The sequence below is a fragment of the Monodon monoceros genome, unplaced genomic scaffold (genome assembly GCF_005190385.1).
Source record: "Monodon monoceros isolate NGI ecotype Baffin Bay Population unplaced genomic scaffold, NGI_Narwhal_1 Super_Scaffold_10, whole genome shotgun sequence".
In the NCBI taxonomy this organism is placed as follows: Eukaryota; Metazoa; Chordata; class Mammalia; order Artiodactyla; family Monodontidae; genus Monodon; species Monodon monoceros.
The window spans coordinates 39,676,046-39,684,859 of NW_021703766.1; the positions used below are offsets into that span (position 1 = coordinate 39,676,046).

An 8,814-nucleotide genomic window follows, 5' to 3' on the forward strand; every position below is an offset into this window, starting at 1 on the left:
TAGCTCAGTTAGGGGAGAACTGACATCTTAACAATAATGAGTCCATGAAGATGGTATATCTCTCTTTTTTATTAGGTGTTCTTTAATTTTTCTCAGCAATGTTTTGTAGTTTTTCTGTTTATTGGTCTTATACACATCTTTATAAATTTATCTTTATGTACATTTGGTATTATTAATACAACTATAGATGGTATTTTAAAATTTCACCTTACCAATTATTTGTTTTAATATAAAAGATACAGTTGATATTTTGTGTATTCATATTGTATCTTGGAACTTGTTAAACTCAGTTATTATCTCTAGTAGCTTCTTTGTAGATTCCTTAGACCTTTCTATCTAGAAAATTGTGTCATCTGCAAATAAAGACAGCTTTACTTCTTCATTACCCATATGTATATGAAGAGACACTATACCACCAAAGTTTTTATAGAAGCTGATTTGTAAAAGGCAGAATAAAAGATCCACTTATGTAAATTATGACCTGGTCTTGGGGACTTACTCAAAATAGCGTTGTCCCCTCCACTGCTTTTTGCTCCTTAGAGAAAATTAAAGTCTGTGTCCACTGAGAATAAAAGCAATGGGTCAGATGAAGAAGGTGGGTCTAGGAATTTATCTGGTGAATTGAAACTGTATAGACTTATTCAGAATGTTCAGACTAAAATATATGTATATTTTAAAACTTTTTAATTTATCTGCGTTTATGCTTCATCAGAGTCCTGTTCTGGTGTACCTGCTTTGAGACTGATGCAGGTAATTCATGTTCTATGTCTTTGCTCATAGTAGGCATCAAAAAAAAAAAAAAAACTTGCATGTGGAACCTCGTTAGGACTTTTTCTGTCACAGAAAACTTACCCCGACTGGCATAGAAAAACAAAACTTGGCGAGTTATTGTATTTGCTCAGGTAACTGATAAATTCAGGGCTGCATTTTAAGGCCTGGCTGGATCTTTCTCTGACTCTTGGCTTTAGTCATGAGCACCCTCTTCCCACATCCTTGCAAGATGGCCTTCAGCAACTCTAAGCTTGTCTTCCAGGAGCTCAGTAGGCCCGTGGAAAGGAAGCTCAGCTTCTGCACTAGTTACAATAGAAGTCCTCGGTTTGAGTCTCACTGGCCCAGCTGGCATCCTTGAACCCTCACCTGTGAGCCAGGGAAATGGGCTTAGCTTCACCCAAACTACAGGGATAATCAAGAGGTCATTAGCAAACACACTGTAGGACTCCATTTGTATGACATTCTAGGGGAAAAACAAAAGGGATAAGAAGAGTAAGGAGAGGGGTTGACTAGAAGGGAATGGGGACATTTTATGCAGTGATATAAATATTCTTTATCTTGATTGCACTGGTGGTTACACAACTGCATACATTTGTCAAAAGCTGCAGAATTGTTCACCTAAAAAGGTGAATTTTGCTGTATGTAAAGTACACTCAATAAACATGAATTTTCCTTGCAGCCACTTAAGCCGAAGGTACTCTTTTCCCCATAGGGAATCGGTGTACAAAGGCTGCAAACAGCAGCCTCCTTGGTAGTGCATGCAGCCTGTGGCCTGTACAGATTGCCCTAAGGGACATAGCCCTTTCCAGTGGACATTCATGACTGGTATGCTGTCCCCAATCTAGGCTCCAGACAGGTATGCGAAGTGCCTTTGGAAGGCCCCAGGGCACAGTGGTCAGGGTCCACATTGGCCAAGTCATAATGTCCAGCTGCACGAAGTTGCAGAACAAGGAGCATATGATTGAGGCCCTAGACAAGGTCGAGTTCAAGTTCCCTGGCTACCAGAAGATCTACATCTCCAAGAAGTGGGAATTTACTAAGTTTAATGTGGATGGATTTGAAAACATGGTGGCAGAAAATCGGCTCATCCTGGATGGCTGTGGGGTCAAATACATCCCTAGTCGTGGCCCTCTGGACACATGGCCGGCCCTGCACTCCCGAGAGCTTTGGTACTGTCCCCTCCTTACTCATGCCCACCAATAAATCCTACTTTCCTGTCAAAAACAAAAACAAAAACGCTGAATTTTAAATAAGAGTCTTAAAAGAAATATGTAAAGAAAACTTATAAGATTTTTTAAAGGAAAAATGTAAACCTTGTGTTTCTGGATAAGACGAAAGAACATTTTAAAGATGCTAATTCTTTCCAAATTAATGTACTGAACTAAACAAAATCCTAAATGTAATTTTATCCTAAATGTAAATGTAGCATCCTAAATGTAAATGTAAACAAATGTATCCTAAATGTAAATGTAAACAAAATCTGAAATGTAACATACAGTCTTAAACAATATCCTAACAGATTTGCGGGAGGGGGGGAGATATGAAACTTGACAAAATGATTTTAAAATTTATCTGGAAAAATAAATTACTGATAATGCCAGAGAAAGTTAAGAAAAAGACAATAATGAGAGGAAATTGCTTTTACTCCACACCTTTGAATAATAATTTTCAATCTGGATTGTGTATGTGTGTGTGGGTATGTGTGCATGTGTATGTGTGCGTTTATTTTGTTGTGGGCGATGGGCATGTTTCAAAGAAAGGAGAAGGAAACTTTGCAAGAACTTCTCAGAAGAGAGGATGTAATTCAAAAATAATGTTAAATTCCATTTAGTTAATTTTCAAAAATTAATATATTTAAAATATATATATACATACATTAAATGAAGAGATTTTTATGCATCTAAGATGGAAAAAGATGGGTTTAATTTTTTTTAAATCTCTACTAAAATTAACTGGATTAAATAATGTGATATATTTAATTTTTTAATATCAGGAAATAAAGTAAATATTTACCTAACTTTGGAACACAGACCAATTTCATCACCAAGAATGCTATCAAAAACACAAATCTTTTCAACCTTTGGGGTTTTTTTGTTTGTTTATTTGTTTGTTTGTTTTGTTTTCTCTGCACATAGTGATGTGCCAGGCATTGTACTAAGCGTTTGGGGGGAGGGTTCCATAATAAAAGAGTTCTGTCTTTTCTAACTTGCCTTACTTGTTCTCTGTATAGAATTCAACAATATATAACATCACGAAAAAAAGTAGGAGTCATCTGAAGTCACATAACCTTGAAATGACCATTATTAACCCTTGGAATCATCTCTTCATTTATAGATTTTCTTTACCCATACACATATATGCATATATTCTTTCCATAAATAATAATATTACTTATGCCCTCCTGTCACTCATACTCTTACAACACCACACCTCATGTCTGCTCTGCCAGGTAACCCATGTTAACAACCTACAAGTTTCTCCATTCTCATATAATTCTATACATATTTATACAAAGGATTCTCTATAATCCTATTTACACGTTTATATCTGTTCATATGCATCTACTTTTTGGAGCATTTTTCATTGTCTGATATACAAAAATGGTGTATCTTACACACTTTTCTGCATTTTATTTTTCCTACTCAACAATACCTCGTAGCAATTCCTCAAAGTCACTGAACATAGCTCCAGTTCTTTCTTGTCCATGGCTGCATGCTATGCCATGGTGAAGCCATACCTCACTTTCTTTAGCCATTCTGGTTGCAAAATTTGCTCTGTTTTCAATTTATGACCAGTGCAAACAACACTGTAACACCCTCGTACACTTGTCTGTCCTTATGTATTAGTCCTTTCAGTTCTAATGGGTCATTTTACAAGAGGAAAATCACAGGGTTGAATAGCATGTATATTTTTAAATGTTGCCACACCGCCTTCCCAAAAGGTTATAACACTTCACATCTTCACCAGCAACTATAAGGGTATCCTTTTTCTTCATGTCTACCAATGTTAGTTGACATTAGATCTTTTCTTCATACAAAATCTCATCATTAATCTAAGTTGCATTTCCTTGACTACTACTGAATGACTTTAAGTAGAAAAATAGTAAAACATTTCAATTAAAATCAAGAATTACACAGAAGTGGGACTTCCCTGGTGGCGCAGTGTTTAAGAATCCACCTGCCAGTGCAGGGGACACAGGTTCAATCCCTGGTCCGGGAAGATCCCACATGCTGCGGAGTAGTTGTGGCACACAATTTAGTAGTTGTGTGCCACAACTACTGAGCCTGAACTCTACAGCCCGCAAGCCACAACTACTGAGCCTGCACTCTACAGCCCGCGAGCCACAACTACTGAAGCCAGGGCGCCTAGAGCCCATGTTCTGCAACAAGCGAAGCCACCACAATGAGAAGTTCGCGAACTGCAACAAAGAGCAGCCCTCACTCTCCACAACTAGAGAAAGCCCGTGTGCAGCAACAAAGATGCAATGCAGCCAAAAATAAATAAAATAAATAAATTTATTAAAAAAAGCATTATACAGAAGTCACCACTATAAATATTATTATTATACATTTCTCTTGCCCTAGCATGGTGCTAATAGAAATTTCTGCAGTGGTGGAAATATTCTCTCTTCTATGCTATCCAATGATAGTCACTGTCATATGTGACTATTGAGCAATTGAAATGTGGCTAGTGTGGCTGAGGTACTGAATTTTAGTTTTGTTAATTTAAATCCTAATAGCCAGATGTGGCCATGGCTACCATACTGGATAGGGCACTTCTAGAAAATGCAAAACAAAAAGTTAAAATAATGGCTACAAACATTGGAATATACACACAAATTTATCTTTTTGCCGATTGTATACCTAGACAACTCACAATATTTCAACAAGTAAGAAGAAAAGAACCCACTAGAAGTGATGAGACAATTGTAAGGTAACTATATATAAGCTAAATATGTAAAAATCAATAGCTACTTTACTTAGTACTAAGCACTTAGAATAGAATTAGGTAAAAATGATTCCATTCACAATACAACAAAAAAGACAAAACACTAAAGGATAAATTTAACAGGAAAGCCACAAGACACATATGACACAAATTTTAAATTGTAATAAAAAGAGTAAAACCAAGCCAAATGTCTAGAAAGTTGTACCAGGCTCTTGGATGGGAAGATATAGATAGATAGATGATAGATAGATAGATAGATCAATTCTTCTAAAATTAATTTATAAATTTAATGCAATTCCAAGTAGAATTCCAAAAGGCTAACATAATCCTTGAATTCTCATAGAAGAATATGCCTAAAACTTGCTCCCAAAATGTGGGGGGAAAAAGCGAGTGGATACTTACTTTATGACTTACCAGAATCTTCTCAAAAGCCATTACAACAAAAATCAACATAATATAGACATATGAATAAACAAATAGATTCATGGAAATTAATTAAAAATCCAGAACTTGATCCCCATCTATATGAAATTTATATTTGACAGAGATAGTGTTTTATTCAGTGTGGAAAAATGGACCATTTAATCAATAATATTGGCAAAACTGGTTATCCATATGGAATAAAATTTTAAAAGACTTTTATCCAATAACCATAGGCAAAAAATAAATTTCAACTAGATAAAAGGCTCAATTAAGAAAGAAATTTTACCGAAAAAACAGAAGATTGTTCACACAATCCAGGGGTTAATATCTCCTTCCTAAATAATAAATAAGAATGGAAACTCATTCTTACTTATATCTTATTTTTCTCCTAAAGTAAATAACTAAAATATTCTTATTTACATTTTATTTAAAAAGTAGAGGGAGTTATGTTTAACCCTATATAAATATAAGACATTTGTTTGGCAAAATACAGATCAACATACAAATGATAGAGCTAGAAAATAATATTTATAATAAGGTTACTTTCCATACCATACAAAATTTCATGCAAACTAATTAGAAAAAGACAAACAAGCAAATTTGAAAAAAAATGAGGAGTCATGAAGAGAAAATTTGCAGAAGATATAACCCAGATAATAAACATTAGAGCAGGTGCATGAGTCAACCCCAGTAGAAGCCCTGTGTTCTGCTTTGTCTCCCCTTCACTTCCGGTGCCAGGAAGCTGGGAGTCTGCCCCTCTGTTGAAATCACCTGGTTACCAGGCTTGCTCCACTGCAATCAACACTTGTCAAGGTGTGGGACCACTCCGGACCTTCCACTTTACAGATCCTGCATGGGAAGCAAGGCCTGGAGATCCTCTGCTCTCAGATCCCCCAACACCCCTGGAGGTTCTGCTCAGCCCAGAAGAAGAGGATGGATGCCCTGACCTTTCTACAGAGCTCTCTCGCTCAGCCTGGGGAGAGCGGTCCCCTCCTCCACTCTAGAGTACTCTTCTACACTTATTTTTAGGTCAAAACATTGACCCTTGGAAGCTCAAACACTAAAAAATAAATAAATAAATAACTGCTTGTGTGTGCCTTAGAATTCTTGGCCTGGGGGTACACGGTGGGTGTGTGAAGGACCTGAGATGGAGAATGGAAAAGATTGCTGGGACTGTTTATAAAAGAAATTAGTTAATGCTTGGCAATAGCATCCCACCACAGTGAGATGATGTGAGTTTCTAAAGTCTCAGGATGAGCAAGTGGAGGAATCCGGACAAGGACTTAGGACTCCTGACATGGAGCTAGGAGTCTGTGGGCTGGCCACATCTTCAGCATCTTATGCTTGTCTCCCTTGTCCCCCTGGCAAACCCTCCAGGGAAAGCAGTGCTGACCCCCTCTATGCTATCAAAAACTGAGGAAGGCTGCTCCTTGCCTGGGTGGATGTGCTCTCTCACGAGCTCAAGCATGGGGGCTTGGGGCCTTTAGTGGAGGGTTGAGCCAGCTCCACTGCATAGGTTTCCACCATCAGACACCTCCCGTCTCCTGGTCCAGGGAAACTGACAGGCCTCACAATACTGCACCCTGGGCCCGGCGAGAGTGAGTGACAGCCCTTCTTGATGGGCGATTAATCCTGCAGTAGGTGGTACTCACTCCTGGCTCTGCCACTCATCCTTTCTCCAGTACTGCCGTTGACTGACAGTGCATGTCATCCTGACCTTACACAGCATTGGGTATAATTGCCAGGGGCTTATTAATTATTATCACTAATGCCTTGTGTGTGCATGGGGGTATGCTTTTCGTCCCAACTCACTCATCACAACAAAGGTTGCACCTGTGGGGTGGCTACCAAAAGGCTGGAATCTGGGGCTTGGCAGTGAGCTTTGGGGCCAGACTGTCAAAAGGCTGAGGTCATTTTCCGTGCTGTGGTTCTCTGCAGTCATGGGGTCTGGTACAGTGACAGGTTTGGGAGGTCTGCTTTTGAGAGGCCCCATGCAGAGGCAGGTGCACTTGTCCCCGGGGGCTCAATGCAGCCCAGACTCTCCTTCCTACACATGACCAGCCCAGAGCCAGACACAAGGTGGTGGGGACTCTTCAACCACTTGCACCTGGAAAGTGGAGATTCAAAACATTAATCTGGGGCTTCCCTGGTGGCGCAGTGGTTGAGAGTCCACCTGCCGATGCAGGGGACACGGGTTCGTGCCCAGGTCCGGGAAGATCCCACATGCCACGGAGCAGCTGGGCCCGTGAGCCATGGCTGCTGAGCCTGCGTGTCCGGAGCCTGTGCTCCACAACTGGAGAGGCCACAACAGTGAGAGGCCCGCGAACCGCAAAAAAAAAAAAAAAAATTAAATCTGGGGGTTCCTAGGGATTCTCTAGTCCAAACCTTAATCTTCCTGTATGAGGGATTAAGACTCAGAGAAGATTCTGCAGACTTGTGACTGCCAAGGGGGAGGGGGGTGGGGGAGGGATGAAGTTGGAATTTGGAGTTAGCAGATGTAAACTGTTATATATAGAATGGATAAACAGCAAGGTCCTACTGTATAGCACAAGGAAGTATATTCAGTATCCTGTGATAAACCATAATGGAAAAGAATATAAGAAAGAATGTATATATATATATATATATATATATATGTATATATATAAAACTGAATCACTTTGCTGTACAGCAGAAATTAACACAACATTGTAACTCAACTACACTTCAGTTAAAAAAAAAGACTCAGGGAAATGAACGAGCTCAAGATCACCAAGTCAGTTAGTGATGCGGTCAAGGCTAATGGCTTGTTTTCTTCTTTTCTACTTAACTAGGGTTTGAGAATCTCTCAGAAGTACTCATTACATTTAAAATTCGAGGTAGGAATTGTTTTCTTTTGTTGTTGTTGTATTTCTTGGTTTTTACTTTATTTTCCAAAAATGGCCCTTGGCTATTATTTAGTAGTAGTAGTTGTTTTTAAATGCAGAGTTTCCAGATGTTATTTTAGGCACTGTACCTTTTTTAAATTTCTATTTCATTTAATCCTCCTGATGATGATAAGTTTGAGTTATGTACTGTTCTCATTTCATACCATTTTTCCTTTCATGAGGCCACTGAGGCACAGAAATGATAAATAACTTGCCCAAGGTCATTGCATGCTATTTCCAAGTTTGCATACATAGAATTAAATGCAGACAGTCTGGCTGCAGAGTCTGCACTTTTAATCACTACCTTATATTGTCAGAAAATTAACATTTATTAATTTAATTAATAAATAATTGTATGTATGAATTGTCAGCTGTATGGATGTTGGTCTAGGTGTTGGTGATATGCTGGGAAACAAAATATATATCTCTGCCTTCATGGAACTTGTATTCTGGCAAGGAAGACTGAAAATAAATAAGTGGATAAAAATACATAAGACAATTTCAAAGAGTGAAAACTATCTTAAAAGAAAAAGCAAGATAATGTGATAATAACTAAGAGGGAATTCTTTTAGATAGAATGATTAGGACAGACTTTGTTGAAGAGAAGAAAAGAAGGAGCCAGCACATGAAAAGTCAGAGAAAGAGCTTTCCAAAAAGAGGAAGAGCAAATTTAAAGATCCCGATGTGATAATGAGCTCGGCAGTGTGATCACCAAGAACAGATAGATGGAAAAATCAATAGATGAGTGGATGGATAGATAAGGGAT

At 38.4% G+C, this 8,814-nt stretch overlaps 1 pseudogene; it reads left to right on the forward strand.

Annotated features, from left to right (window-relative positions):
* Positions 1-1,444: 1,444 nt before the first annotated feature.
* On the forward strand, positions 1,445-1,572 carry LOC114890116 (annotated as a pseudogene).
* Positions 1,573-8,814: the final 7,242 nt, after the last annotated feature.